The sequence below is a fragment of the Oncorhynchus gorbuscha genome, linkage group LG04, assembly GCF_021184085.1.
Source record: "Oncorhynchus gorbuscha isolate QuinsamMale2020 ecotype Even-year linkage group LG04, OgorEven_v1.0, whole genome shotgun sequence".
In the NCBI taxonomy this organism is placed as follows: domain Eukaryota; kingdom Metazoa; phylum Chordata; class Actinopteri; order Salmoniformes; family Salmonidae; genus Oncorhynchus; species Oncorhynchus gorbuscha.
This window is the reverse complement of record NC_060176.1, coordinates 45,003,826-45,026,256: the sequence shown is the minus strand read 5'-3', so window position 1 is coordinate 45,026,256 and position 22,431 is coordinate 45,003,826.

Here is a 22,431-nt window from a genome sequence, read left to right as displayed (position 1 = left end):
TCTAGTACAGATATCAAATTTTATTTGCAACCCTCATCCTCTACTTACAACACCCGTTCTGCCAGTCACATTCTGTAAAAGGTACCCAAAGCACACACATCACTGGGTTGCTACTCTTTTCAGTTCGCTGCACATAGCGACTGGAACAAGCTGAAAAAAAACAACCTCAAACTGGATCGTTTTATCTCCAAAAGACTCAATCATGGACACGTTTACTGACACTTGTGGATGCTTCAAGTGATGTATTGCTGTCTCTACCTTCTTGCCCTTAGTGCTGTTGTCTGTGCCCAACAATGTTTATACCATGTTTGTGCTGCTACCATGTCGTGTTGCTGCCATGCTGTGTTGCTGCCATGCTGTATTGTTGTCTTAGGTCTCTCTTTATGTAGTGTTGTGGTGTCTTTCTTCTCGTGATTTGTGCTTTGTCACTTAAAAAAAAATCCCAGCCCTCGTTCCCGCAGGAGGCATTTTGCCTCTTGGTAGGCCGTCAATGTAAATAAGAATTTGTTATTAACTGACTTTTAACTAACTTGCCTAGCTAAATAAAGTTAAAATAAACTGTAGCATGTTGGTAACTACAATGAAGCATCATAGTTAAGGTGAAAATAAGATTAGGATAATGATCAGTTGTGCCTATTATGAGTTCACTTGAGTTGATGTATGCAAAATGTAGCTTTCTAACTTTAGCGTTATGGCCTCACTGTGGGGGAAAACAAACAGAGCCGTGCTTCTTTGAGTCAATCTTTGAATTTCTGTGTCTTTGTTAAAGAATCGCCTAGATACAATGTGTGCTTGAAATCTTAAAACAACTTGTGAAGGTGCAGGAGGAAGGATGATGCTTTTTTCCCGTAATTTGTTTGTATGCTTATAATGTGGCGAGCATAATTCTCTTTGTTTTACCAGCTACTTCATGGTAAGCTTAATTGGAAATGATGAGGGTGGGGAGTAGCTATAGCACTCTGAATTAATGAACAGCTATTTTGATTACTGTATGCTCAGAGGTTGCCAATGGTCAATGTGGTTCAGAGATCTGAGTGGCTCTTACAAGCCTGTTGATTGCCGTGAAATGACTGTTTGTGCTGAACAGGTAATTGTGGTGGGCAAAGAAAAGTGTTTGTTATTGATTGCTTCTGTAGATTTTTATTGACACTGCATACTGTACTGTCATGATCATTCAACGGCTAGATACATGTGCTGTACTGTGTTGTACAAGAAAACATTGCCAATAACAAGTCATTGAGTCATTGAACAGTTTTTTTATTAGAGTGAAAACCAAATGAAAGTATTAGCTATCCTTGACCCGATTCTTCCAAATGTCCTCTCCTTTTACTGTACAGTATGTGTTATTCTCATCTTGGACCCTGCCAATCAGTGTACTACATCCAATCCATTTCCTCTGTGTGAGCATAGTAACAACTGGATTAAAGATGCATGAGATTATTCCCCTCCCCTGTCCAGCCAGGAAGAATGAATAGAGATGATGTTAAGGATATTGACCATGTTCAACACGGAGTTATTGCACTAGTCCCTCACCTTTGTGTTATAATGCCAACAGAAAGGTCATGCATTAAACATTGAGCATGACTACTTTAATTAGCTGGCTGCTTCCAGTGCCAACCCATTGTCTACATCTCAAATGGCACCCTATTCCCTATATACTGCACTTCTTTTGACCAGAGCCCTGGTCAAAAGTAGTGCACTGCACAATATAGGTAATAAGGAGCCATTTGGGGCACAACCATTGTCTATCTGCCCTTTTGTATGGAGACAGTATCTCACAGACGTGTCCAAACCCTCCAGCCTTCCGGCCAGACAATATATGTGAGCCTTTGATATCCTTATTTAGTGCATGTAGAACACACCAGAGGACTGGGTGATTCCGAATGGGATTGCAGCCCAAGTTAGTACATTAATTAGCATATGATACTTTGGAATCAGACTTCTGCAGTATTCAGAATAGGATACTAGATGTTTTTGCAATACTTTAATTTGCATTGATTGAATAGGAAGCAACTTAATATCAAAATATGTATAGTATCTGATTAAGAGAACTATGGAAGGTATTAAAACTATTATTGGATACTAACTAAAACAACAGTCTCAGGGCAGTTCGTAGGATTTGGTACGTAAAACAGTTCCCTTCATCTAGTATGATATATTACGTTATGTTAGGTTACATTATGAATGGAATAGCGGTTGTACAATATCATACGAATTTAATGACTTAATTCATATATTAGGAGGTACGTGTCACGCCCTGGTCGAAGTATTTTGTATTTAGCTTCATTTATTTGGTCAGGCCAAGGTGTGACATGGGTTTTTGTATGTGGTGTGTATGTATTGGGATTGTAGCTTAGTGGGGTGTTCTAGTTAAGTCTATGGCTGTCTGAAGTGGTTCTCAATCAGAGGCAGGTGTTTATCGTTGTCTCTGATTGGGAACCATATTTAGGCAGCCATATTCTTTGTGTGTTTCGTGGGTGATTGTCCTTAGTGTCCTTGTTCCTGTGTCAGTTTACACTAGTATAGGCTGTTTCGGTTTTCGTTATGTTCTTTGTTTTGTAGTGTTTAATATTGATTCGTGTTTTACGTTTGTTCATTAAACATGGATCGCAATCTACACGCTGCATTTTGGTCTGACTCTCCACCACAAGAGAACCGTTACAGAATCACCCACCACAAAAGGACCAAGCAGCTTGTCAACAGGCAGGAGCCACAGGAGAGGCAACAGAGGCAGCAGCAGCAGGAGCAGCAGCAGCTGCAGTGGGAGAGGCTGCACTACTTGGAGAAATGGACATGGGAGGACGAACTGGACGGTAAAGGACCCTGGGCTCACAGGGAGCATGGCGACGCTAGGTAAGAGACTTGCGCAAACTCCTTGTGCTTACCGGGGGCTAGAGAGACCGGGCAGGCACCGTGTTATGCTGTGGTGCGCACAGTGTCTCCAGTGCGGGTGCATAGCCCGGTGCGGTATATTCCAGCTCCGCGTATCGGCCGGGCTAGATTGAGGGTCGAGCCAAATGCCATGAAGCCGGCTCTACGCATCTGGCCCCCAGTGCGTCTCCTTGGGCCGGCTTACATGGCACCAGCCTTGCGCTCGGTGTCTCCGGTTCGCCTGCATAGCCCAGTGCGGGCTATTCCACCTACCGAGAGCATTCAACCGGGTAAGGTTGGGCAGGCTCGGTGCTCAAGAGCTCCAGTGCGCCTGCACGGTCCGGTCTATCCAGTACCACCTCCACACCCCAGTCCTGCGGTAGCAGCTCCCCGCACCAGGCTTCCTGTGCGTGTTCTTGGTCCAGTCCCACCAGTGCCATCACCACGCATCAGGCCTACAGTGCGCCTCGCCTCTCCAGCGCTGCCGGAGTCTCCCGCCTGTTCAGCGCAGCTAGAGCCTTCCTCCTCTACAGCGCTGCTGGAGTCTCCTGCCTGTTCAGCGCAGCCAGTGCTGCCAGCCTGTAAGGAGCAGCCAGAGCTGCCAGTCTGCATGAAGCAGCCAGAGCTGCCAGTCTGCATGAAGCAGCCGGAGCTGCCAGTCTGCAAGGAGCTGCCAGTCTGCACGGAGCTGCCAGTCTGCACGGAGCCGCCAGAGCTGTCAGCCTACATGGAGCAGCCAGAGCCGCCAGTCAGCGTGGAGCAGCCAGGATCCGCCAGTCAGCCAGACTCTTCCAGATCCGCCAGTCAGCCAGACTCTTCCAGATCCGCCAGTCAGCCAGACTCTTCCAATCCGCCAGTCAGCCAGACTCTTCCAGATCCCCCAGTCAGCCAGACTCTTCCAGATCCCCCAGTCAGCCAGACTCTTCCAGATCCCCCAGTCAGCCAGACTCTTCCAGATCCGCCAGTCAGCCAGACTCTTCCAGATCCGCCAGTCAGCCAGACTCTTACAGATCCACCAGACTCTTCCAGATCCGCCAGACTCTTCCATATCCGCCAGTCAGCCAGACTCTTCCAGATCCGCCAGTCAACCAGACTCTTCCAGATCCGCCAGTCAGCCAGGATCTGCCAATCGGCCAGGATCCGCCAGTCGGCCAGGATCCGCCAGTCGGCCAGGATCCGCCAGTCGGCCAGGATCCGCCAGTCGGCCAGGATCTGCCAGTCAGCCAGGATCTGCCGAAACCACCAGCCAGCCAGGATCTGGTATATCCATCAACCTGCCTGAGCTTCCTCTCACTCCTGAGCTTCCTCTCACTCCTGAGCTTCCTCTCACTCCTGAGCTTCCTCTCACTCCTGAGCTTCCTCTCACTCCCGAGCTTCCTCTCACTCCCGAGCTTCCTCTCACTCCCGAGCTTCCTCTCACTCCCGAGCTTCCCCTCAGTCCCGAGCTTCCCCTCTGTCCCGAGCTTCCCCTCTGTCCCGAGCTTCCCCTCTGTCCCGAGCTTCCCCTCTGTCCCGAGCTTCCCCTCTGTCCCGAGCTTCCCCTCTGTCCCGAGCTTCCCCTCTGTCCCGAGCTTCCCCTCTGTCCCGAGCTTCCCCTCTGTCCCGAGCTTCCCCTCTGTCCCGAGCTTCCCCTCAGTCCCGAGCTTCCCCTCAGTCCCGGACCCTCCCTATTGTTTTGAGGTGCGTTCGGGAGTCCGCACCTTAGGGGCGTGGTTCTGTCACACTCTGGTCGAATTATTTTGGTCCGACTCTCCTTCACCACAAGAGAACCGTTACAGTTCGTATAGTATTACATGCTTTTCTTTGAGACATTGTTGCTTGTTGGGTCATAACAACAATGGAGAATCATTCGAGAATTTACATTGGTGGATAGAACTGACAAAAAAGGTTAAGATAGTTTTTGCAAAAGGTTATTACAACTAAAACTACAAATTTATGACAATTTCGTAGCAGGTTAGGTGAATTGGGTTAAGGTTAGAATAAAGGTTCGCTAAAATACTACAGTTGTCCCTAACACAACTTCACACGCAACCTTTGGATTGCTAGACACAGTCGCGGGTATACGCCCACCCATCCTTTCCGACCATCATCCTTACTTTAGTTTCTGTCAAAAGCAACTAGACCTTTAGAACATATCATTCGTCTTGGTGGTGCTCAGAAATACATAATAGTATTTTTGTATGGCTTTGAGACCAGGCTGATTTAGAGGCCTTCTTAAAAATAGTGATGAATCTATTCCTGGCTGCATAAATGTTGTTATTACCATAGTCAATCAACCATCACACACCATGTTCAATGTTTTCATTAACACCACAGCTGTTCTTACACAAGTGGTCCTGGGGGTATGGAGGTAAGAGCACCACTGACACATATTATAAATCTGTAATAAGTCAAGTCATACAGTGTGTACTGTAGGTCTCTGGCAATAAGTTTATTCAACTTCTCTCATCCATCATTTATGCATGGCTCTCCATTACAGGTTCATTTGAATGGGAAGATCGTATATAGTCCTACATTTCTCTACACTAAAGGTCAGTGATTAAGTAACCCTTCTCCTGAAGAGAGCCCAATTCCCCTTTATGTTAGAGGCTGGGTTGCATCCCAAATGGTACCCTATTCCCTATAATGTGTACTACATTTGACCAGGGCCCATACGCTGGATGTGGAGGGAATGGGACCTCCTAGAATCTTTACATTTGGTGACAAAGCACACAGCAGTTTTAGTAGTTAGTAAAACTGTTATCATTACTTTTGTGGAGATCAGAAAGATGACCCTTTGTCCATTCACAGTAGAACCCCCCCCCACACACACACACACACGTTTTCCAATTCAAACCATTACAACCATTCTCCCCTGTATGCACTGCACAAGGCTTTGGAGGGGATGTCAGTGATTAGTTGGTTTAGCTCAACATGGTAGCATGCCACCTCAGGTGCCAGGGTAGCTGTGCTGTCAGATAACCAGCTGTTGAGTGCATGGAACCAACCTCATCATGATGACGGTCCTGTGGTTCTATGCACCTGGCTGCTGGTGTGGATGGGGTTCATCAAATCAACTCTGGTTTAAAATCTGCATCCCACCCATGGAGGAAGTGTAGGGGGGATTCTGCTGCCTTCATCTCCAGATGGAGAGAGCAACAACTGGCGTTTCATACAAGTGCCAGGTTCCATGAGCACCAGGAAACAGTTGCATTTTCTTTGCCAATATGCCTCACAGTTCAATAAATGGAGATGTAGGCCTAGATTGCCTTTCCCTGGCTCCTATTCTTTATTCAACTGGTGCTTCGTATGATCATTCAAAGATTGGTGCAGTTCATCCATGTTTGACCAGTTCAGTGATACAGTACTTTGGTGCTGTGTTTCTCTATCCTTTCTTTCCACAGTCCTATGGAACAAGCCCACACTCAGTCTTATCAGTATTTAACCTGGTCATACTGACTTTCACAGCCCCAAACACTGGTCACCTCCCCATACTACATAGCACCAGCACATTCAGCACCATGGACAGCAACCCTGCAGCAACGAGCCACTGAAGATGAACAACACACTACTAGACAATGCATGAGATAGCATCCCCAATGCTCCCCGTAATACACATAGCTGCCCCTGGGTTACTTGAATTCTGGTGTGTAACCAGTAACCACACCTAAAACAAAAGAAGAGGGCAGGAATAGAGATTTAGATATGAGCGCTGCTATAAACATGATAATTCAGCATATAGTTCAGGTGTAGACCTATACATGTATGTTGCAAAATGACCATTGCTAGAGTTATGCCTGCAATATCAGTCAGTATAAAAGGATGCGAGCATTTGATATACCACACACACATGTACATATCATTTTGTTACCGACTCCCTTGACCATTCCCACCATTGACTCACCTATTTAAATGCACTCCAATGATGCCTGGAATATAGCTAGCATTTCCCTGAGCTCCTTTTATTAACCTCACAAATCTTCCACTATTCCACCGCATGATCACTTCTGATCATCACCATCTCTCACGGTCAGGGAAGCTGGGATGGAAGGAGATTTACATGCATGCGTCCCAAGTGGCATTTTTATTCCCTACATAGTGCACTACTTTTGAACAGAGCCCTATTGGCCCTGTTTAAAAGTAGTGCACAACAAAATGAATGTGGTGCCATTTTGGACACATCCCCATGTGAGGCAGAAAACGGAAATCTAATGGTATAAAATGATTTGGAACTAAACAGTGATGTTCCCCTAGGAAGAGAATCCATTGTCCTATAGAGCTCAATGACAGGTACCATTAGACATTAGATGGCTACATCAGAAGCTAAGCTGCTCACCATGATAAGATTTCATATCCAAAGAACAGAAAGAGTTTGGTCAAGGTCCTTTGTATGACACAAAGATTCAACAAAAAAACATCTAATCAGGAATGGGTAATACTTACTTTTAAGGGGTCCTTATTACAGTATAATTACATGTGTAACAAGCATTGTAGTTAACTGTAATAACTCATATGTACACTGTAATAACGTGTAACTAACTGGTGGTAATTGCAGTCTGTAATTACAGAGGTGTAACAATGAATGGTTGTTACCATGCTTGTTACAAATGGGCAGGGTTCCGCTAAATTCACCAATTTAGTGTTTGGTTTCTTCTCAGTTTTATCCGATTCAATAATAACTATCAAAAGGTTGTAATCTCTTGTGGACACAAGCACTGGGTGTCCTGAGATTACATCAACTCTAATTACCTTCCCGTGAATGCACACTCTTCAAAACATCCACTCAATGTTGTTGGTAGCACTTGCCCCCAAAAAGTGTAGCATCTGGGTTAACTTGGTTGAGTTTACAAAAAGAGATAAGATGTAGGTCAATATCATTGACTGGGGTCTACCATACGGGTGTCATCATCAAGTGAGTGTCATCCTTAAGGGAGGATAAACACACAAGTACACAAGAGTGCATGTCAAATCTGCAATGTAATTACTAGGTGTTACACAGGATTTAGATAGTTAAAATGAAGTGTACCTTGAGGGGTACTTACTTGTCATTAATGTGTACTTAAAGTGCATTCTGAAAGTATTCAGACACCTTCCCGTTTTCCACATTTTGTTACGTTGCAGGCGTATTCTAAAATTGATTAAAATATTGTTTTCCCTCATCAATCTACACACAATACCCCATGATGACAAGCCATAAAACTATTTTTTAGAATTGTATACAAATGTATTAAAAATTAAAAACGGAAATACCTTATTTGCATTATTCAGACCCTTTCCTAAGAGACTCGTAATTGAGCTCAGGTGCATCCTGCTGGCATTAATCGTCCTTGAAATATTTCTACAACTTGGAGTCCACCTGTGGTAAATTCAATTGAATGGACATGATTTGGAATGACACACACGTGTCTATATAAGGTCCCACAGTTGACAGTGCATGTAAGAGCAAAAACTAAGCCCTGAGGTTGAAGGAACTGTCCGTAGAGCTCCAAGACAGGATTGTGTCGAGGCACAAATCTGGAGAAGGGTACCAAAAAGCATTGAAGGTCCACAAGAGCACAGTGGCCTCCATGAAGAAGTTTGGAACCACCTAGACACTTCCTAGAGCTAGCCGCCCGGCCAAACTGAGCAATCGTGGTAGAAGGGCCTTGGTCAGGAAGGTGACCAAGAACACGGTGGTTACTCTGACAGAGCTACAGAGTTCCTCTCTGAAGATGGGAGAACATTCCAGAAGAAACAACCATCTCTGCTTCACTCCACCAATCAGGCCTTTAAGGCAGAGTGGCCACACGGAAGCCACTCCTCAGTAAAAGACACAAGACAACCCACTAGCAGTTTGCCAAAGGGCACCTGAAGGGCTCTCAGACCATGAGAAACAAGATTATCTGGTCTGATGAAGCCAAGATTAAACTCCTTGGCCTGAATGCCAAGCGTGAAATCTGGAGGAAGTATGTTTGTGGCAGCATCATGCTGTGGGGATGTTTTTCAGCAGCAGGAACTGGGAAACTAGACAGGAGCGAGGAAAGATGAACGGAGAAAAGTACAGAGATCCTTGATGAAAACCTGCTCCAGAGTGCTCAGGACCTCAGACTGGGGCTAAAGATTCACCTTCCAACAGGACAACGACCCTAAGCACACAGCCAAGAAAACGCAGGAGTGGCTTCGAGACAAGTCTCTGAATGTCCTTGAGTGGCCCAGCCAGAGCCCGGATTTGAACCCGATCTAACATCTCCGGAGAGACCTGTAAAGTTAAGATGGCGCCGGAGAAGAAGGCTGACGTTTTTCGTGTTCCTAACCAATTGGTTTTTTGTTAGTTTGTTTGCAACTTATTTTCAACTTATTTTGTACATAATGTTGCTGCTACCATCTCTTATGACCGAAAACAACTTCTGGACAACAGAACTGCGATGACTCACCACAAACTGTCAGAATCCTTTTTTTCCTTTAACGATCTTTTTCCTTTAAGACGATCAAATAAACCCCCACTGCCTTCCATTCTGCAAGCAAACGTGCAATCTTTGAAAAATAAATTTGATGACCTACGAAGATTAAACTACCAACGGGATATTCAAAACTGTAATTTCTTATGCATCAGAGAGTCATGGCTGAACGACGACATTATCAACAGCTGGCTGGTTATACACCGTATCGGCAGGATAGAACAGCGGTGTCTGGTAAGACAAGGGGTGGCGGACTATGTATTTTTGAAAATAACAGCTGGAGCACGATATCTAAGGAAGTCTCAAGGTTTTGCTGGCCTGAGGTAGAGTATTTCATGATAAGCTGTAGACCACATTATCTACCTAGAGAGTTTTCATCTGTATTTTTCATTGCTGTCTACATACCACCACGGACTGATGCTGGCACTAAGAACTCACTCAATGAGCTGTATTCCACCATAAGCAAACATGAAAACGCTCACCCAGAGGCGGTGCTCCTAGACCACATTTACTGCACAAACAGAGATGCAACCAAAGCTCTCCCTCGCCGTCTATTTGGCAAATCTGACCATAATTATTTTATCCTCCTGATTCCTTTTTACAAGCAAAATTTAAAGCAGGAAACAGTTACTCGAAAAAATACAAAAGTGGTCAGATGTTGCTAAGCAACAGGCTGTTTTGCTAGCACAGGCTGGAATATCTTCCGGGATTCCTCTGATGACATTGAGAAATACACCACCATCCAGGATCTCTATACCAGGCGGTGTGAGAGGAAGGCCCTAAAAATTGTCAAAGACTCCAGCCACCCTTATCATAGACTCTTCCCTCTGTTACCACACGGCGAGCGGTACCAGAGTGCCAAGTATAGGTCCAAGAGGCTTCTAAACAGCTTTTACCCCCAAGCTACAAGACACCTGAACATCTAATCAAATGGCTACCCAGACTATTTTCATTGCACCCCTCTTTTACACCACTGCTTCTCTCGGTTGTTATCATCTATGCATAGTCACTTGAATAATTCTACTAATGTACATATTCTATGTACATCCTCAATTACCACAACTTACCGGTGCCCCCCGCACATTGACTCTGTACCGGTACCCCCCTGTATATAGTCTGGCTATTGGGCCGGCAGCCTAGTGGTTAGAGCGTTGGGCTAGTAGCCGAAAGGTTGCAAGATCGAATGTGAAAAATGTGTCATTCTGCCCTTGAACAAGGCAGTTAACCCACTGTTCCTAGGCCATTGTTGAAAATAAGAATTGGTTCTTATCTGACCTTGCCTAGTCAAATTAAAACATTTACTGCTGCTCTTTAATTACTTGTTTTAATTCAAATAACGGCATTGTTGGTTAGGGGCTCGTAAGTAAGCATTTCGCTGTAAGGTTTACCGGTTGTATTCGGCGCATATGACAAATAAAATGTGATTTGAAAATAGTTGTGCAGCGACACTCCCCATCCAACCTGACAGAGCTTGTTCCTCAACAGTGAAAACCTTGCAAGGTATAGATATGCAAGGTGATGAAATACGAGTTTGTCTTCTGAACATTTTAACTGCGTTATTCAACCAAGCTTAATAAACGTACAATTTGGCAAGCATGAATGACTTTCTCACAATCTTAACCATAACTGTTAATTAAGTATCTTTTAATGTGAACTGTTTGTGAACTCGTTTTTGCCATTGGCCCTCGGCATCAGACTCTAGAGCACTTTATTGCAGAGTTGTGGCAATGAGGTGGTCGGTTTAAAATTGGCTAACACTTATGACATGGTTTGTGCAGGCTGACATTATGGTGTTTTTGGGATATATGGTTGAGATGCTATTGGAAACTTTAACATTTGTAACAAGCATGGTAACAAGCATTCATTGTTGCACCTCTGGAATTACAGACTGCAATTACCACCAGTTACATGTTGTTAATATGTATTATTACAATTAATTACAATACTTGTTACATATGTAATTACACTGTAATAAAGTCCCCTTAAAATGAAGTGTTATCCAACAAGGGTATTATTTTAAATTACAACTCGTCCAACTATTGACTATTTTCACAACTACCACCAGTTTGATGCCAAAACATTGATACCAAATACATATTAAAATAAATCTAACTGTGTAAAATAAAATATAAAGCATACTTCATGCTGAAACCCTCATATTAAACACCAATCCTATTCACTAAGTTGATGGTTTATATTTAGTTTAAGGTCTTACAGCTTTGACATAATACATTTTATTTTAAAAGCAGCGTATTTAATTATTTAATGTATTTTACATGATAAGGCCAGAGATTGTCACATGTGTATGCAACTATCTGAAGTACCCAAAAGGGCTACTAGATGTTTTGTGATAGAGTACATAAAATCCTAAATACCACATTTCTGGAAGTTTACTGGTAAACTTTGAAAGTTGCAACCCCAATTCTCCCTGCATCTCTCAAATCAGTCATCCCGAGAGTCCAAAGTAATCCCAAGGTTGATTTGTCCCTCCCCCAAGTGTGAGATTCACACACACACACACACACACACATTACATAGCATGGGCACAATGCCTTTTTGCTCTAAGAAGGCTTCTAGATATTGAATATACAGTTTAAATGCTCTCAGCATGATTGAGCAAATACAAAAGTGTTTGATGGAAGGCCTGCTCCACATCACCACAGATGAGACCCTGTGGATGAATGGGCTTTTCAGAAGGTGAATGTGGACTGCTGATGTTGGGTTGCTCTTCTGATGCGAATCTAGTACAATATTCATACAGGCTACAGTCTATGTACACACTATTACAAGAGGCAATTGCACTTCATTTTGAAAACCATATAGTTGATTACCCTTGTAAAGGATTGTCATGTTGATATTTCACCACATGATGGTACCTTTGCAATGCATCAAGATATAGGTAGGCTACAAGCAAGGGAGTTGTACATAAATGCAGAATTTATCCCAAGGCCAAAAGAAATGATCAGTTGCTAAAGATTTTGTCGTTGATGGCAAAAGCGGGTGAGATTAACTGGCAAAACATCAACACCCTCAGGACCGGGGTTTAATTTCTAACTTTGTTTAAGAAAAAAAAATGTATGAATGCATGAAGGTAATGCAATTTCACCCAACATATTCCCACAGTATAAAAATGTAATTTCAGAAGGTAGTTCTGCACTCCTTTATTGTGAGGAGATCAATAAAGGTGCCAGGGCAGGCAGGCCCTGTTTACTAAAACGATGGGAACTATTCACAAATACTAGGTATGAGCAGCATTTATGTCATGAATATAGAGCAGGCCTTGAGGCCTGGCATTTGATAAAGGGAGGAAAGCAGGAATGGGAGACCTTCAGAAAACTGTTAAGAGTTGGCACAGCAAAGCACAGCCCTGTGCATCCACCTCACTACAGAAGGTGACCCTCAGATAAGCAGCAATGCCGATAGTGGAGATACAAACGTGCATCCCAAATGGCACCCTATTCCCTATAGGTCCTGGTCAAACGTAGTGCACTATCTAGGGAATATGGGTCCATTTGGGACGCACAATAGGGGTACAGCAACTGCATACAGATGACCATCTCACGAGAGGTGATTATTGACTCATTAAAATGATTACATCAAACTACTGGATGAAGGCTATATTTGACTGGCAAAGGCAGATTTATCTTAGAAGATCCTAAATGCCATCCATTAAAAACATAATGAAAGCATTGAGTGTGCATTGAAATGATTGACTTCCAACAGTGGGTAAATATCCTCAGGCGCTGTAACACAATTACCAGGCAGCTGCCAGGCCTCACAACAATGTAAACGCATATCTGAACAAAAAAGTAATAAATAAACCTTTTTTTCTCATGAATAATGGAACAACATAAAGAACACTGTTTTCATTCTGGGATGACAGATTCGATGGAATAGTAACTTTGTATTATTCTTGTATGCCTTAGTCACAGTCTCTAATTGTAGTAATATAGTTGTATTGTTTTCAGGGGAAAGTAACTCCCAAACTCCATTTTTAGATCATGTTTGTATGCTGTGAGTTACTCTTTGCACTGCTACAGTGCAGTACATGACCCGCAGCAGCTAATGGCACAAGGTATGTGAGAGAGTTGAAAGATTGTTTAGCCCAAAAACAAACAATTAAAATACACTAACATTAAAACAGGTCTTTTATAAACTAAAATGTTTGCAAAGATGAAAAAAGTTTTGTCATTTGAAGACGAAGGGAATATTTGAGACTGTCAACAAGTTCAACATGTTCCAAAGTCTTTGTCATCCTTCATGATTCTTCAGCTCACTCTCACTCTTGAGCTCAAATGCAGACGAACTCTACAACTATCCGAACGTAAATCATTGAGCATAGATTATATCAAGTTGTTGTGAAGGGCGCTAAACAAAATCAATTCAGTTTTGTGTAATCCTTGAGCACTGGGGCAAATGCTTGTAGCCAGAGCAGTAGAACAGATCTGTATGGCTGCTCTCTCTCCTGTGTCCATACAAATGATATGCTAATGTTCTCCTCACGCGTCCATCACAAACTGTATGAGTTTGAGAAACTAATCTTGCTTTTATTGGCCTGCCACAAGGAATGTATACATTAGTAGTGGATTTCAGGGCCTGGCAACTGTGCAGTACATAGACCTAATGTAGCCTATCACTCGTTGTCTGTATAATTAACTTTTGGAGAAAGTAGCCAAAGCAAGTCCAAAAATGCGTGTTGTTGTAATAACACCATTAGCGATCAGGAGTGAACAAGTTCCTGGGAACGACCGTGGAAATAGCATCTGGCTTAATTGCTCTGGTTGAAAGATCTACAATTTCTCTAAAAAAAACTAAAATATTTACACTAGTTACTCATGCGTAATGATAATGACTTGGCAATGGCAATCTATTGAACCCATTTGATCCAATTATGGACACACACACCTTAGTTATACCCTTTATACTATATAAGCACCTCAATATCAGAATAGAAAGGTCCTTACAGTTTAAGTTGGTTGGTCAAACACAAATCCTCAAATTTGAATGAATCTCTCTCCACCTCGTTAAACACAGCCTCTGCTGTATTGCAAAAATTTTAAACACACTCACTTGGACAATCCCTGAGAGCATGTTGATACTTGTTATGTGGCCGAAACCTTCCTGGTAGACATAAATGAAATAAAAACACATCATAGGCGAAGCAATGGCAGAGCTGCGAGGAAAATACGCACAAAGAAGGCCATCACTAGCTCGATTCCACCAGTTACGCAACCCTGCACCTTAGAGGCTGCTGCCCTAATGTATATCCTGTACATCAACTTGGAATCAATAGCCACTTTAATAATGGAACACTAGTCACTTTAGTAATGTTTACATACTGCTTTACTCATCTCATATCTATACACTGTATTCTATTCTACTGTATTTTAGTCAATGCCACTCTGACAGTGCTCATCCTAATATTTATATATTTCTTAATTCCATTCTTTTACTTTTAGATTTTTGTGTATTGTTGTGAATTGTTAGATATTACTGCACTGTTGGAGCTAGGAACACGAGCATTTCTCTACACCTGCTAAATATGTGTATGTGAAAAATATGGGGTGGCAGGGTAGCCTAGCGGTTAGAGCATTGGACTAGTAACCGAAAGGTTGCAAGTTCAAATCCCGAGCTGACAAGGTACAAATCTGTCGTTCTGCCCCTGAACAGGCAGTTAACCCACTGTTCCTAGGCCGTCATTGAAAATAAGAACTTGTTCTTAACTGACTTGCCTAGTTTAATAAAGGTTAAAAAATAATAACATTTGATTTTGTCTTTTGTGAGGGAATTGGGTAAAGGGTGGAGGGTGGGGAGCATTATCATAGATAGGCCTAGAGGGTAGAAAGGTGTGGGCAAACTGCCCAGAGAGGCAGTCAGCATGTTGTATCAGCAGGATTGTTCAATGAATCACACATTGTGCAGTCGCTTAGGTGATAAATACACAGGCGTGAGGTCTAACATACAAGATAGAACTCATTGTTGGTAAGACCTGGCCATGTGTTTCATAGGCTGGGCAGGTTTGATGATGGATGGGGCAGCGCAGGGTAATATTTCTTCCACAATCTTTGGTCTAGACATTATGTTGAAAGTGGAGGGGAGAGAGTCCACCCCGGAGGTAGAAGAAAGGTGGGATGCAGAGAAGAGCTCCTGTGGGTTCTAAAGTAATGTCTTTGTTGTATTATCAACTGTTGTCCATCCGTGATTATCTGAGATAGTAAATTAGGTTATTCATGATTACGAGGGTGAAATGCTAGTTCTTGTGTGGTGTGTGTGTCCAATTCAATTAAACAATAGATAAGGACATAAACATGCTGGGTACATATGGGTTTGAAACATCCCCAGAGAATAGCTCTGCGCAGATACAATCTCACAGTCCATGAGGCAGGAGTATTTCTTTCTCCTCTCCATTCATTCAACTACAGGCTCTTCGGCGAAGAAGCTAATACTATAGAAATTCTTTCCACTGAAAGAGCCTTGTAACAAAAACCTGTATCTTTAACACTGGAAGCCTTAGTGGTGAAACTGCCACGTCTGTTTGTGATACTACAACTGTCATGTTTTGTCTTATATTGTCTTGTCATTTTGCTTTTCCTTCTGTTCGTTTTCCCCCTGCTGGTCTTTTTAGGTTCGTTCCCCTTTTTCTCTCTCCCTTCCTCTCTCTCTTCTCTCTATCGTTCCGTTCCTGCTCCCAGCTGTTCCTATTCCCCTAATCAATCATTTAATCTTCCCACACCTGTTCCCTATCTTTTCCCCTGATTAGAGTCCCTATTTCTCCCCTTGTTTTCCGTTTCTGCCCTGTCGGATCCTTGTCTATTGTTCACCGTGCTGTGTCTGTGTATCGCCCTGTCGTGTCGTGTTTCCCTCAGATACTGCGTGGTGAGCAGGTGTCTGAGTCTGCTACGTTCAAGTGCCTTCCCGAGGCAACCTGCAGTTCTAGATCGAGTCTCCAGTCTGTTCTCGTCATTACGAGTGGAATTGTGCTTTATGATTGTATTTTTACTTTACTGGATTAAAGACTCTGTTTTCGCCAAGTCGCTTTTGGGTCCTCATTCACCTGCATAACAGAAGGATCCGACCAAGGAATGGACCCAGCGACTACAGACGCTCGTAACACTGCCGTCGAGATCCAAGGAGCCATGCTCGGCAGACACGAGCAGGAATTGTCTGCTGCTCGCCATGCCGTGGAGAACCTGGCCGCTCAGGTTTCCGACCTCTCTGGACAGTTCCAGAGTCTTCGTCTCGTGCCACCTGTTACTTCCTGGCCTGCCGAGCCTCCGGAACCTAGGGTTAATAACCCACCTTGCTACTCCGGGCAGCCCACGGAGTGCCGCTCCTTTCTCACCCAGTGTGATATTGTGTTCTCTCTCCAACCCAACACATACTCTAGAGAGAGAGCTCGGGTTGCTTACGTCATTTCACTCCTTACTGGCCGGGCTCGAGAGTGGGGCACAGCTATCTGGGAGGCAAGGGCTGATTTCTCTAACAATTACCAGAACTTTAAAGAGGAGATGATTCGGGTTTTTGACCGTTCAGTTTTTGGTAGGGAGGCTTCTAGGGCCCTGGCTTCCCTATGCCAAGGTGATCGATCCATAACGGATTACTCTATTGAGTTTCGCACTCTTGCTGCCTCTAGTGAGTGGAACGAGCCGGCGCTGCTCGCTCGTTTTCTGGAGGGACTCCACGCAGTGGTTAAAGATGAGATTCTCTCCCGGGAGGTTCCTTCAAGTGTGGACTCTTTGATTGCTCTCGCCATCCGCATAGAACGACGGGTAGATCTTCGTCACCAGGCTCGTGGAAGAGAGCTCGCGTCAACGGTGTTTCCCTGCTCCGCATCGCAACCATCTCCCTCCTCTGGCTCAGAGACTGAGCCCATGCAGCTGGGAGGTATTCGCATCTCGACTAAGGAGAGGGAACGGAGGATCACCAACCGCCTGTGCCTCTATTGCGGACTTGCTGGACATTTTGTTAATTCATGTCCAGTAAAAGCCAGAGCTCATCAGTAAGCGGAGGGCTACTGGTGAGCGCTACTACTCAGGTCTCTCCATCTAGATCCTGTACTACTTTGTCGGTCCATCTACACTGGACCGGTTCGGGTGCTACATGCAGTGCCTTGATAGACTCTGGGGCTGAGGGTTGTTTCATGGACGAAGCATGGGCTCGGAAACATGACATTCCTTTCAGAGAGTTAGACAAGCCTACGCCCATGTTCGCCTTAGATGGTAGTCATCTTCCCAGTATCAGATTTGAGACACTACCTTTAACCCTCACAGTATCTGGTAACCACAGTGAGACTATTTCTTTTTGATTTTTCGTTCACCTTTTACACCTGTTGTTTTGGGTCATCCCTGGCTAGTATGTCATAATCCTTCTATTAATTGGTCTAGTAATTCTATCCTATCCTGGAACGTTTCTTGTCATGTGAAGTGTTTAATGTCTGCCATCCCTCCCGTTTCTTCTGTCCCTACTTCTCAGGAGGAACCTGGCGATTTGACAGGAGTGCCGGAGGAATATCATGATCTGCGCACGGTCTTCAGTCGGTCCCGAGCCAACTCCCTTCCTCCTCACCGGTCGTATGATTGTAGTATTGATCTCCTTCCGGGGACCACTCCTCCTCGGGGTAGACTATACTCTCTGTCGGCTCCCGAACGTAAGGCTCTCAAGGATTATTTGTCTGTGTCTCTTGACGCCGGTACCATAGTGCCTTCTTCCTCTCCGGCCGGGGCGGGGTTTTTTTTGTTAAGAAGAAGGACGGTACTCTGCGCCCCTGCGTGGATTATCGAGGGCTGAATGACATAACGGTTAAGAATCGTTATCCGCTTCCCCTTATGTCATCAGCCTTCGAGATTCTGCAGGGAGCCAGGTGCTTTACTAAGTTGGACCTTCGTAACGCTTACCATCTCGTGCGCATCAGAGAGGGGGACGAGTGGAAAACGGCGTTTAACACTCCGTTAGGGCATTTTGAGTACCGGGTTCTGCCGTTTGGTCTCGCCAATGCGCCAGCTGTTTTTCAGGCATTAGTTAATGATGTTCTGAGAGACATGCTGAACATCTTTGTTTTTGTCTATCTTGACGATATCCTGATTTTTTCTCCGTCACTCGAGATTCATGTTCAGCACGTTCGACGTGTTCTACAGCGCCTTTTAGAGAATTGTCTCTACGTGAAGGCTGAGAAGTGCTCTTTTCATGTCTCCTCCGTTACTTTTCTCGGTTCCGTTATTTCCGCTGAAGGCATTCAGATGGATTCCGCTAAGGTCCAAGCTGTCAGTGATTGGCCCGTTCCAAGGTCACGTGTCGAGTTGCAGCGCTTTCTAGGTTTCGCTAATTTCTATCGGCGTTTCATTCGTAATTTCGGTCAAGTTGCTGCCCCTCTCACAGCTCTTACTTCTGTCAAGACGTGTTTTAAGTGGTCCGGTTCCGCCCAGGGAGCTTTTGATCTTCTAAAAGAACGTTTTACGTCCGCTCCTATCCTCGTTACTCCTGACGTCACTAGACAATTCATTGTCGAGGTTGACGCTTCAGAGGTAGGCGTGGGAGCCATTCTATCCCAGCGCTTCCAGTCTGACGATAAGGTTCATCCTTGCGCTTATTTTTCTCATCGCCTGTCGCCATCTGAACGCAACTATGATGTGGGTAACCGCGAACTGCTCGCCATCCGCTTAGCCCTAGGCGAATGGCGACAGTGGTTGGAGGGGGCGACCGTTCCTTTTGTCGTTTGGACAGACCATAAGAACCTTGAGTACATCCGTTCTGCCAAACGACTTAATGCCCGTCAAGCTCGTTGGGCGTTGTTTTTCGCTCGTTTCGAGTTTGTGATTTCTTACCGTCCGGGTAGCAAGAACACCAAGCCCGATGCCTTATCCCGTCTTTTTAGTTCTTCTGTGGCTCCTACTGATCTCGAGGGGATTCTTCCTTATGGGCGTGTTGTCGGGTTGACAGTCTGGGGAATTGAAAGACAGGTTAAGCAAGCACTCACGCACACTGCGTCGCCGCGCGCTTGTCCTAGTAACCTTCTTTTCGTTCCTGTTTCCACTCGTCTGGCTGTTCTTCAGTGGGCTCACTCTGCCAAGTTAGCTGGTCATCCCGGTGTTCGAGGCACTCTTGCGTCTATTCGCCAGCGCTTTTGGTGGCCGACTCAGGAGCGTGACACGCGCCGTTTCGTGGCTGCTTGTTCGGACTGCGCGCAGACTAAGTCAGGTAACTCTCCTCCTGCCGGTCGTCTCAGACCGCTCCCCATTCCTTCTCGACCATGGTCTCACATCGCCCTAGACTTCATTACCGGTCTGCCTTTGTCTGCGGGGAAGACTGTGATTCTTACGGTTGTCGATAGGTTCTCTAAGGCGGCACATTTCATTCCCCTCGCTAAACTTCCTTCCGCTAAGGAGACGGCACAAATCATCATCGAGAATGTGTTCAGAATTCATGGCCTCCCGTTAGACGCCGTTTCAGACAGAGGCCCGCAATTCACGTCACAGTTTTGGAGGGAGTTCTGTCGTTTGATTGGTGCGTCCGTCAGTCTCTCTTCCGGGTTTCATCCCCAGTCTAACGGTCAAGCAGAGAGGGCCAATCAGACGATTGGTCGCATACTACGCAGCCTTTCTTTCAGAAACCCTGCGTCTTGGGCAGAACAGCTCCCCTGGGCAGAATACGCTCACAACTCGCTTCCTTCGTCTGCTACCGGGTTATCTCCGTTTCAGAGTAGTCTGGGTTACCAGCCTCCTCTGTTCTCATCCCAGCTTGCCGAGTCCAGCGTTCCCTCCGCTCAAGCGTTTGTCCAACGTTGTGAGCGCACCTGGAGGAGGGTGAGGTCTGCACTTTGCCGTTACAGGGCACAGACTGTGAGAGCCGCCAATAAACGTAGGATTAAGAGTCCTAGGTATTGTTGCGGCCAGAGAGTGTGGCTTTCCACTCGCAACCTTCCTCTTACGACAGCTTCTCGTAAGTTGACTCCGCGGTTCATTGGTCCGTTCCATGTCTCCCAGGTCGTCAATCCTGTCGCTGTGCGACTGCTTCTTCCGCGACATCTTCGTCGCGTCCATCCTGTCTTCCATGTCTCCTGTGTCAAGCCCTTTCTTCGCACCCCGTTCGTCTTCCCTCCCCCCCTCCCGTCCTTGTCGAGAGCGCACCTATTTACAAGGTACGTAGGATCATGGACATGCGTTCTCGGGGACGGGGTCACCAATACTTAGTGGATTGGGAGGGTTACGGTCCTGAGGAGAGGAGTTGGGTTCCGTCTCGGGACGTGCTGGACCGTTCACTTATTGATGATTTCCTCCGTTGCCGCCAGGATTCCTCTCGAGTGCGCCAGGAGGCGCCGGTGAGTGGGGGTACTGTCATGTTTTGTCTTATATTGTCTTGTCATTTTGCTTTTCCTTCTGTTCGTTTTCCCCTGCTGGTCTTTTTAGGTTCGTTCCCCTTTTTCTCTCTCCCTTCCTCTCTCTCTTCTCTCTATCGTTCCGTTCCTGCTCCCAGCTGTTCCTATTCCCCTAATCAATCATTTAGTCTTCCCACACCTGTTCCCTATCTTTTCCCCTGATTAGAGTCCCTATTTCTCCCCTTGTTTTCCGTTTCTGCCCTGTCGGATCCTTGTCTATTGTTCACCGTGCTGTGTCTGTGTATCGCCCTGTCGTGTCGTGTTTCCCTCAGATGCTGCGTGGTGAGCAGGTGTCTGAGTCTGCTACGTTCAAGTGCCTTCCGAGGCAACCTGCAGTTCTAGATCGAGTCTCCAGTCTGTTCTCGTCATTACGAGTGGAATTGTGCTTTATGATTGTATTTTTACTTTACTGGATTAAAGACTCTGTTTTCGCCAAGTCGCTTTTGGGTCCTCATTCACCTGCATAACAACAACGACAAAGAAATGACTGCAAACACTGTTTTTTACTCTCTGATGTCATTGCATGTACGGTAGAACAGCAGCATATACTGCATATGTTTTTTTAACCTCTCGACAAAACATTCGATCCTCCCTATAGGCCCTGGTCAAAAGAAATGCATTACGTAGAAAATAGGTGAGGCCGAGTTCTTGTCTCTTCCTCGCAGAACTAGAAGCAGTAGGACAACCATGGGAGCGGTTTGGGAGAGATTTTTGCTCCTTGTCCAATTTCCATCCCTCTCACCCATTTGGTGGCAGCTGAGCCATTCAGCTAATCACTTCACAGGCCCCACTGCACCGCCACCTCCAGTAGAAATAGAAACAGCGCAGGAGAGGGTGTCAACTCCCATGCAGGTGGAATGACAAGTTTTGCCCAGAAAAGCTGTTCCTCTCTGTGACTGTTAATGCTGGTGTGGCGGTATCCCCAGCGCTCTCTGTCGGACAGTGACTCTGAACTCTAAAGCAGGTTTTGGCACCACTGTCAACTCAACAAGCAGCAAAGCCTGAGCTGCAAAAGAGTAAAAATATCCGGAATATTGCAGCACCTGGGGATGACTCATGTATTGTAGGTAAGGTTGTTAATCAGTTTTTAGGAGTACTGGGAGAGACAATGTATGCTTGTAATCTGATGGGTCTATACTGAACAAAAATATAAACGCAATATGCAACAATTTCAATGATTTTGCTGAGTTACAGTTCATAGGAAATCAGTCAATTGAATTAAATAAATTACGCCCTAATCTATGGATTTCCCGAATTACCAGGGACGCAGCTGTGAGTGGGCCTAGGAGGGCATAAACTCGCCACTTGGGTGCCAGGCCCACCCACTGGGGAACCAGGCCCAGCCAATCAGAAGGAGATTTTCCACACAAAAGGGCTTTATTACAGACAGAAATACTCCTCAGTTTCATCAGCTGTCCGGGTGGCTGGCGTCAGATGATCCCGCAGGTGAAGAAGCCGGATGTGTAGGTCCTGGGCTGGCGTGGTTACACTTGGTCTGTGGTTGTGAGGACGGTTGGACATACTGACAAACTCTCTAAAAAAATGTTGTTGGTGGCTTATGGTAGAGAAAGGAACATTCAATTATTTGGGAACTGCTCTGGTGGACATTCCCGCAGTCAGCATGCCACACTCCCTAAAAACTTGAGACATCTGTGGCATTCATTGTGTTGTGTGACAAACACAATGTCATGTTTAATAATTTTATTGTCCCCAGCACAAGGTGCACCTGTGTAATGATCATTCTGCTTAATCAGCTTCTTGATATGCCAAACC